Source organism: Carassius gibelio, chromosome A22 (genome assembly GCF_023724105.1).
Source record: "Carassius gibelio isolate Cgi1373 ecotype wild population from Czech Republic chromosome A22, carGib1.2-hapl.c, whole genome shotgun sequence".
NCBI classification, from domain to species: Eukaryota; Metazoa; Chordata; class Actinopteri; order Cypriniformes; family Cyprinidae; genus Carassius; species Carassius gibelio.
The window spans coordinates 1,390,780-1,401,508 of NC_068392.1; the positions used below are offsets into that span (position 1 = coordinate 1,390,780).

A 10,729-nucleotide genomic window follows, 5' to 3' on the forward strand; every position below is an offset into this window, starting at 1 on the left:
ATTATGAAGAGTTAGAATGAAAAATTTTAAAGATATAGTAAAATAACTATTGTATTTTTTATGTTACTTTAATAAATCTCTATGGCAACACCATTTAAGCTATCCTAAACCCATTCACAATTTAACATGTCAGTATATTGGCATCATGTTGAAAAAGGAGTATGGAGTAGTATGAGGAGGAGTATGAATTCATTTACAGGCTGATTTTATCATAAATCCACAATAAAATTTCTGAGTTCTGTATCAATCTGTGTGGTTGTTTGTTTATTTTTATCTTTTATTTTTCATAGGAAGATAACTGACCCTTTACTCTCCTTTTTAATAAATGTGCTTATAAACCAAGAACAAGCTATTTATAGCTGTATTTATAAACTGCTTACTACTGACTATTAATATTGGGACAAGGCTTTATAAAGCATGAACTGACTATTTACTTTTTGAGTTTTAAATTATTATTTGCAGCACAAATAAGGTTTAAAAGGATAAGGCCTAAAATTACTATGTTAGTGGCAAAATGTATTTGTTTTTATAACTATAATGCATTAACTATGAAATTATACAAAATGTATAAAAAAGTACAACAGTTATTGTTTTCCAATGTTTTTTATTTATTGAATGTACAATAACAATAATTTTTTTGGGGGATTTACATTTAAAAAAAAATTAGCCTACTGCAATCATTCTAAACAGCTTGACTAAAACCTGTTAATATTTATTATAGACCACTGTAACTGTGTATAATCGAACAAACAAGTTTATTATGAAAATGGAAGTGTGTACACCAAATAAATTGGACGATAAAGAAAATATAATAGTCAATATTATAATAGAGCATGTTTTAGTTTTTTTTTTTTATGCGTTTAGATGCAGAAATGGACAAATCAAATGTAAAATAAAATTTAATTGATTCAATTAAATATAGATTAATTCTTGTTAGAGCAAAATAATAAATAAATAAATACGTACACACATTAAAAAAGCAGCCAAGATGAATGAGTTTCATTTTTTATAGATTAAAATTGAAGACAGAAGCAGCTGGTATATGCGGTCACTTAATATTAAAATCCAGTAGATCCACTTCAGATTTATTTCTCAACAGTTTATGTTCACGTGGCTGTTTTCGTTTATATTAGCCAAGCTATTATGTATTTTGAAATAATCTTGTCCGTGATGTGTTCGTTCGTACGACGAAAGGCAGAATCCTGCAGCTCGAGAGATATGTTATTGTGCCAGTCGCGCTTTCAAACAGTCTTGCACACTTAAACGGGTCACAAACACCTGCATTTAGCTTGCTGTGTTATAATGGGTGTATTGTGTGCATTTATGGCAATATTTTATTTGAAAAAGCTCTTAAACAAGAACAAATTAGTTTGTTTTGAACTAGTGACACTGTACACGCTGGTCGGAGGCGGTGATTTCAGATAGGCAGCCGCGAATATTTCGTTTTCACACAAACAGTTCAAAAACATCTGAATTTAGCTCTTGGTGTGTTCTAATTGGTGAATTGTGTGATATCGCTGCAATACTTTATTTTTAATAGCTATAAAACAAGAATAAACTCGTTTTTTCTGAGCTCATCATTCCACACGCTCCTGCTCAGAGCGGTGATTCATCTCTCGTGTTTCTCACGTATCACTGACCACACATCAATTATTAATGAGCCCTGACATGGTAATAATCATATATGTTGGTTTAGCTTGTCAGTGTGAATTAAATCCAAGTATTTATTTGTATTTTAACCGATTTAAAAGTGAAAATAAAAGAGAGTCTCCTCCCTTTTTTTTGCGGGAATTGCACCTGTAGGGGCGCTATTTCTCTCAGACAATGGTAGTCTAAGCACACACACTCAAACAGGGGGATAGAGTGAGATCAGATGTCTGACAGTTTTTTAATTTTCTGTTATCCATACAGTGTTGTAAAGTCATGAAACTATGCATATTTCCTCAGAATGACTTTTTTTCTGTATGAAAAAAGGTTTTGAAGTGTTTGGAACTTAAAAATGCAGGAAAATTAATAATTCCATTTTTACTGTCATTTAAAAAAATCACCACCACTAAACCATCCAAGCTATCCAAAACCCATTCACAATTTAAGTTCCTCAATGTTTTTTCAACATGTAGACAAAGTTTGGTGTGTATAGTGTTACTCTCCTCTGAGCAGTATGCATTAATTCACAGCTAAATGTAAAAAAAATCCACATTCAAATCAAAATAGCCAACTTCCTGTTGGTCGTAGCTGATGACTGTGAATTAGAAAGTTGTCCGTCTTAAAAAGAACAATTTTTGTACTGAGTTTGGTGTTTGTAGCTAAAACTAACCCCCCCACTTTTGACAAAAGGTGGCGCTATAGAGTGCCTCTTCCACACCCTCTTATGAACTTTTGCCAGTGTCTAGCTGTCACTAATACTGATATGTGTTCTGAGTTTGATGAAATTCTAACCATGTTATATGCCTCAAAATCACCTGAGAAGTATTCCAGTTTGACATGTTGCCACGGCAACAATATTTTTAGATATCAATATCCCCCCAGCAGATTTATATCGGCTGTGTTTTAACATTATTCTGATGAAGTTTGAAGCAAATCGAGTAAAAATAAGATGCTGAATTCCAAGCATTTTGAAAATGACACACTTCCTGCTGCCAGTTGGTGGCGCTATAACTTTGACTCCTAATAGTCACATATATGTGATCGACATCATACAATGAATAATCTGATGAAGTTTGATTGAAATCAGGAAATGTATGTGGATGGTATTAGACACTTCCTGTTTCTCAATTCTCGCCATAATTTCAACGCCTCGCCACGAGCAAACCGTTCGAGATATCAAAAATCCCCTGGCAATTTTTCATCCCCAATGTCTTGAGATCATGTTGACCGAGTTTGGTGGTAAACGAGTAAAAAACCTATGACAAGTATATCAAATTCCAGAGCATGCGCTTTTTACATAACTCTAAATAGCTGACTTCCTGTTGGGCGGAGCCCAATGACATGCAATACGAAAATTGTTTGGCACAATGAGATCTATATGTGTACTGAGTTTCATATGAATATGTGCAAGTATGTGTGAGCTATACATCAACATTTATGACTGTGTTCCAGGGGGCGCCGTAGAGCCCCTGTGCAACGCCCGGTTCCCAGCCTCTGCAGGCTCCTAAAGGGCACAGATTCCAAAGTGTGTGCAAATTTTCAAGAGTTTTTGAGTATGTTAGGGACCCCAAAAGCCCCCAGAACTTTGACCAAAAATATGAATAATAAACCCTAAATAGCCAACTTCCTGTTGGGCGGAGCCTATGACATGCAGTACGAAAGTTGTTTGGTTTAATGAGATCTACATGTGTACCGAGTTTCATGTGTCTACGTGCAAGTATGTGTGATATATGGCCCTCAGTATTCCAGGGGGCGCTGTAGAGCCCCTGTGCCACGCCCGTGTATCAGTCTCTGCCCGACCCTAATGGCCGCAGGTTCCAATCTGTGTGCCAATTTTCAAGAGTTTTCGAGCATGTTAAGGACCCCAAAAGCCCCCGTAACGTTAGAAAAAAATAATAATAATAATAATAATAAAAAATAATCCTAAGGAAAACAATAGGGCTCTCGCCCTCCAGGCTTGAGCCCTAATAACAAATAATCCTAAGGAAAACAATAGGGCTCTCGCCCTCCAGGCTTGAGCCCTAATAAACAGAGCAGATACAATAGGGTCCTCACACCATCGGTGCTCGGGCCCTAATAATAATAATAATAATAATAATAATAATAATAATAAACGGAGCAATTCCAAGAGGGTCCTCACACCATCGGTGCTCGGGCCCTAATAATAATAATAATAATAATAATAATAATAATAAACGGAGCAATTCCAAGAGGGTCCTCACACCATCGGTGCTCGGGCCCTAATAATAATAATAATAATAATAATAATAATAATAATAATAAACGGAGCAATTCCAAGAGGGTCCTCACACCATCGGTGCTCGGGCCCTAATAATCCTTAGAAGAACAATAGGGCTCTTCGCCCCTTCGGGCTTGAGCCCTAATAACAAGAATAATCCTTAGAAGAACAATAGGGCTCTTCGCCCCTTCGGGCTTGAGCCCTAAATAATCCTTAGAAGAACAATAGGGCTCTTCGCCCCTTCGGGCTTGAGCCCTAATAATAATAATAATAATAATAAAAAATAATCCTAAGGAAAACAATAGGCCTCTCGCCCTTTGGGCTTGAGCCCTAATAATAAAAAATAATCCTAAGGAAAACAATAGGCCTCTCGCCCTTTGGGCTTGAGCCCTAATAAAGTAATAGATGTTCCATTCATCACTCCATGAACAAAAGTAAATCCACCCTCTTTATCAGCATACTCATATTTCTTTTCAAACATAATCTTGTTGGATATCAAAATAATAACTCCTCTTCTATGCCCTGTATGATATGAAGAATAATAGATCTGGGTAAATCCCATTCTTTTCAACTTTTCATGCTCCGTGTTACTCAGATGCGTCTCTTGTAGATTTACAATATGAGCTTTTTCTTTTTTCATTTTGATTAAGATTTTTTTCCTTTTAATTGGGTTAAGCAAACCATTCACGTTGAAAGAAATGACTTTTACTTCGTTATTTGCCATGTCTGTTCAATATAACATTGCAATCTAAAGGATGATAGAAGGCAAGACACAATCCCTGGAGAAACAAACCGAGGGGTCAGGAACATACGACCCTGTAACAAGTTAGTATGGCGTCTGGCATGGGACAACCTTCTCTTCCATAGTGGAGATTAGGACCTTTACATGAGATATAAGAGAACATAACTCAAGATTTAGTGCACTTCTTAATTAGATCATCGGAGGAGGAGACGATGAATTACGCTGCCATTCACTCGGTCGCCGGAACCAGTTTTCTGCAAAAATACCCTTTAAAATCCAATATGAGTTTATATTAATTTATATTTATATTAATTTTTTTTCAACTATCTTTGAGTTGCAAGGTGTCAGGTCCAGTGTTGGGAAGGTTACTTTGGAAATGTTATAGGTTACAGATTACAAATGACCTGATTTAAAATGTAATATGTAGTGTAACTGATTACATTTGATTACTTTTCTAAATTTCTATTGTTTTCAATATTTATTTATTTATTTTGAATCATTTAAAGCAGGCAGGGTTAATGATACAGCGGGACTCAACACTGATTTCTCTCAGATTTCAGAATCCTTCTTCACTTGAATTAAGATTGTAAAGTACATCCACCTCAAAATAGGACTTTAGCAGCTCTTTTTACTTTGCAATCTTTTTTAGGTTAAATACAGATTTAAAATCATAAGTTTAATAGCTATGATACTGTTTTTGAAATCAAATCTTTGCATAGCTATGACAGGAAACATTGTCATCTAACAATGCCTCGGAAAAAACGCAGTTAATCTAAAAACAAAAAAGAATCAATAATCATTTACATAAACCAAAATAGGAAATAAAACAGTTATGGAATAAGCAGGTGTCATATTCTGTGTCTTCAACTCCAGAAACATCGGTGTCTCATATTTTAAATATGTGTGAAAATATTCAAATGTAACTCCCTTTGTAATCATTAACAATATCATAATTAACTGTAATTTAATTACAGTTTACATTACATTAACAGATTACAGCTACATTTATTTTGCAATTAAACTACGTAATTTAGTTACCTGTAACTAGTTACTGCCCAACACTGGTCAGGTCTGCTGATAACAGAAGGACTGAATTTGTCAAGTGTTGGAGTGGAAATGGCAGATGAAGGACGAAACAGAGACGTTCACAAACTGTCTCAGACCAATGTCCTCCGAACGTCCGCCAGCGAACCAAATCCAGCCGTCCTCCTGTTTGCTGGGTAACGGGTTCACGAATCATTTGAGTCAGTTTGTCCAGTGTTGGGCCGTAACGTGTTATGTGTCAAACATTTAATTAATTTTGACTGAAGTGCAGCAGCGATGCATTGTAGGATTGGTGGATGCCATATATATGTAGGTATTTATGTACCCAGTCAGCATTTCAACCTTGATTCAACGTTGAAACAACATCAGGTACCATGTTTGAATCAACATTGAATTACCTTTCGATTTAGCAAGGTGATTCACCGTCTTACCTTCATCACGGGTGAATTACGGTTTTATTTTGGAAACATACTGTATAAAACATGAAAATAATCCCAAACTTTATGATGCAGAATATGCACGGATGTATTGATAAAAACATGTAGTAGAACAATCCAAATACAATAATATTTAAAGGTTTTTGTAAAATAATTTGGCAAATAAATGGATAATTTCTGCGGCACTTGCAAGAGAAACCCTTGTACCTTTATGACTGAAACCAGTTGATCTTTTATTTTGGAGGAAAACTCCAGTTTCTGTCAAAAAACATGTTTTAGTAATGTGTCTCATGACGAGAGATGTGTACATTTGTGCAGTGAAAATGTGTTGCACAGTTTGAGAAGGGAACCTTCAACCAGGACCGCTGTAAGGGAAGGGAAGAATTAGGACAATTCCAAGGGCCCAGCGTGAGAGAGGGCATGGGGAATGCAGAATGAGATTTCTACCAAAGGAGACTCTAAAATGTTAGAACCAACAGCCTCGTGCGTATAGTGTGGTCGTGCTTCGGGTGATCCTTGAAAGAGTCCCAGCGCTAGGTCCATTCTGACGCCGTTCCCTCCACTCTCTCCCACTTGTGTACTTTCTGTACCGTCCTGTAGAAACATTTACATTTAATCATTTAACAGACTTTGATATTGTCAAATATATTTAAGTGAAAACTGAATGCAAAATAAATCACACAATATTTTCACTTTACAGTTCAGTAACAGTGGAGTTGGAAACAAAGTGGACCACACTATTCATTAAACATTTATTAAATGTATTCAGATGAAAGTTTACAATTCACAAATTATTCATAAGCAGTGTTTTCAGAGCCCCCAGTTACACTGTTTTAATCAGAACACTAACATTACAGTGTAGAAAAACAAGTCAAAAGTTCATAGCAGGATTGCGAAACATTTGACTAAGTTCGGAGGTTCGTAGCGGGTTTCGTGAATCATTTGAGTCCGTTCGGTAGTTCGTAGCGAGTTCGTGAATCATTTGAGTCAGTTCCCGAGTTCGTAGCGGGATCGCGAATCATTTGAGTCAGTTCGCGAGTTCATAGCGGGATCGCGAATCATTTGAGTCAGTTCGCGAGTTCGTAGCGGGATCGCGAATCATTTGAGTCAGTTCGCGAGTTCGTAGCGGGATCGCGAATCATTTGAGTCAATTCGCGAGTTCATAGCGGGATCGCGAATCATTTGAGTCGGTTCGAGAGTTCATAGTGGGATCGCGAATCATTTCCCAGATAGCAAATGACATGTGGCCCAGTTCTGGCCCACATCTCCCATATTCTTCTGGCCCACATACCGCGCAGAATGACGGCGATGACTCAACCTGAGTCTGGCTGACATATGTCAGCCTCAACTGAACCAGATCTGGGCCACATCTCAGAAATGGTGTGGATGACATCTGGGCCTGATCTGGCCCAGTTTTGTCTGACAGAAGTCAGCCACATTTGTACCAGATCCATGACGCATCTCACAAATGGCATGGGCGACACCACGCCATTTCTGAGATGTGGCCCAGATCCGTCCCACTTGTGGCTGACTTCTGGGTTAGATATGGCCCATATTTACCCTTTCTAGACACAAAAGAATATGTAATTCATCCAGAATAAAGAAAACACTCATGTAGTCTAAACTGCTTTATTAAAATAAAAAAATTAGACCAATAAATATACATACATGAATACAACTGCATGTATAGATATAAAACAAATTAATTTACATTATTACAAAATAAAAAAATACAGATAAATATTTATAAATATAGTTAAATACACATTAACATTACATTTACATTTAGCAGACACTTTTATCCAAAGCAACTTACAAATGAGGACAATGGAAGCAATCAAAATCAACAAAAGAGCAATGATATACAGGTGCGGGTCATATAATTAGAATATCATCAAAAAGTTGATTTATTTCACTAATTCCATTCAAAAAGTGAAACTTGTACATTATATTTATTCATTACACACAGACTGATACATTTCAAATGTTTATTTCTTTTAATATTGACGTTTATAACTGACAGCTAAGGAAAATCCCAAATTCAGACGCGGCAGAGAGGAGTGAGTATGAGAAACATTCAGATACACAGGCTGATTCAGTCTTCTGAATTGGGAGTAGCGAACATGCATTATAAACTTCTTTCAAATTAGAATCTGTTGGGGAGATAAAATGTGCAAGATAACGTATATGTACTAATAAAAACATAAAAAACAAATGTATCTTTTACTCTCCAGTACTGAAAGCAGAACTGATAAGGGAGCCCTTGATACTGTGACACAGCTCTTTCAAATTAACTTTACCTTTTTTGCAGTGGCGGTAGTTTGTGTGTCCATCTATAGTTGCCATCATCTAAGGTCTTTTGAGTACTGGTATCATCTGAATCCTCACAAGTCCTGCAAGTCCTGTGCTGTGCAGTTTCTAATAACCCTGGGATGGACATTTGCAGAAACAGGAAGATTAGCATAGCTGCTGTTCATATCATTTCAGGCAATGTGCACTTTTTACTATTTCATCAATGGAGTACATTGAGTACTAGTTTTAATCTAGTAGCTTTAAACTGAAATAATTTTTCTAGATCCCTTAATAAACATATTATTTGTTGTCTGTTTTTGGGGAACAGACAGTCTCTATAGAATGGACTGCATATGCCAGAGTAACATTTAATACATTTTAATAAAATTTAACTGGGAGGAACATCATAACTGTAATTTACACAACCATTCAAGAGTTTGGGGTCTGTAAGATATTTTATGCCTTTATAAAAAATCTCTTATGCTCACCACGGCTCCATTTATTGAATCAAATTACAGTAAAATAGTAACACTGACTATTACAATTCAAAACAACTCTTTTCTATGTGAATATTATGTTAAAATGTCATTTATTCCTTTGATCAAAGCTGAATTTTCAGCATCATTACTCCAGTCTTCAGTGACACATCTTCAGAAATCATTCTAATATGATGATTTACTGCTCAAGAAACATTTCTGATTATGATCAATGTTAAAATACAGACGTGCTGAAATTCGTTGTTACATAGACTCCAAACATTTGAATGTTAGTGTTACACGCATCAAATTGTTCAAAATCATCTGTTTCAAATAAATGCAGGTCTTTTGAACTTTGTATTCATCTGTGAATCCTGAAAAATAAAATGCATCACGGTTTCCACAAAAAAAATTAAGTAGCACAACTGTTTCAACGATGATAATAAGTTTGAATACTTAATACTGGAGGAATGATGCTGAAAATACAGCTGCACATCACAGGAATAAATTAGTTTATAATGTATTCACATAGAAAACAGCTATTTTAAATTGTAATAATATTTCACAATATTACTCTTTTTACATATTTGAATCAAATAATTACTACAGAGGTGAGCAGAAGATAATTATTACAAATTGTATCAACTTCAAGCTTTTGAATACTAGTGTACTGTTTATTTGAGGTTTGACTTACTGTACTAGTCTTGTGGTCAATAGCATCTTGGAGATGTTGTCTTACAGTAGGTTCACTGCGACTCTGCTGGATGCAGCAGGCCATCAGCACTGAAGAATCTAGGAACAAAACAAGCAATTTGACACAGAGCCAACAATATTTAGTCTGCAGTTCCAGGTTTATTAGATGGAAACAAGCTAGAGCAGGTGAGATGCAAAAAATAAATAAATAAAATAACAGATTCATTGCGATATATGTTGTGAAAAAAAATGCATATTAGGTTACTTAACCTTTTCAGCGCTTCCTACATTTCTGTCAGCAGCTCCCTTCAGAAATATTGAAATCTTGGACACTCCCTTCTGTTGTAGAAGGATTATTTTGTCACTCTTGAAATCGCAGAACAGTTTTATGTTTACCATAAAAGATCAAAACAACTTTAGTTTTCTGCCAATTTTCGCTCTCCTTGATAACGTGACGTCATCGATAAACAATAAAGTGTAAATGTTAGTTAAATAAATTAAGCAATTTCCAATCATCCATTGAAAGATTACCAACAAAACAGTCAAAAGCTATCATCTACAGATGAAGATTTGATTAAAAGACCAAACTTTCATAAATAAGAGCACAATAGAGTTATCATACCTGACGATACGTCGTCTTAAAACGGTAGAAATGCTAACGGACTTTTCGAAGACAGTAAACCGTTCCTATAAAGTAAATAAACAACAGAAGCGAGTCAAATACAAGTAAGAGAAGTGTCAACAACAGTTTTAAGTAATATTTGTGTGATTTTATGGACTTAACTCACCTGAAAACAGTGAAATCAGCGAGAAACGGGGTGTTTCCTCGTGACATTTGCAGTGGTTCGCTCCGTTTCCATGGCAACTCCATCCGGTCCGCGCGCACGCCCATGAAAGCACGTCACGAATTAAAAGTCACACGCTTACGTTACATAAATAAACATGAATAAACATATGCCCGTTATTTTTTTCTGTAAGAGGGGGCGCGGCCATTTGTGAATGTAATGTGTCTGGGTTTCGGTGTCATTCCAGCTATATTAGCTGTACAAACAGCTTGTTTTGCTGTTTACTGTTGCAAACTGCTGTATCTTACCATGTTATTTTTAATGTATTGTCTTAATTATGAACGTACTGGTTTGTAGTGCAAACAGTTTTACCA

The 10,729-nt window shown here is 35.8% G+C and overlaps 1 long non-coding RNA gene across 2 annotated transcripts; it reads right to left on the minus strand.

The window, feature by feature from the left end:
• Nucleotides 1-7,813: 7,813 nt before the first annotated feature.
• On the minus strand, nucleotides 7,814-10,241 carry LOC127943122 (uncharacterized). 2 transcript variants are annotated; one of them, XR_008149563.1, is made up of 5 exons: nucleotides 10,193-10,241; nucleotides 9,841-9,909; nucleotides 9,572-9,669; nucleotides 8,410-8,536; nucleotides 7,814-8,262 (listed from the first exon to the last, which is right to left on the minus strand). It is a non-coding gene; the product is annotated as an uncharacterized LOC127943122 (long non-coding RNA). The 2 variants fall into 2 exon arrangements; XR_008149562.1 differs by lacking the exon at nucleotides 10,193-10,241 and having other exon boundaries at nucleotides 9,572-10,025.
• Nucleotides 10,242-10,729: the final 488 nt, after the last annotated feature.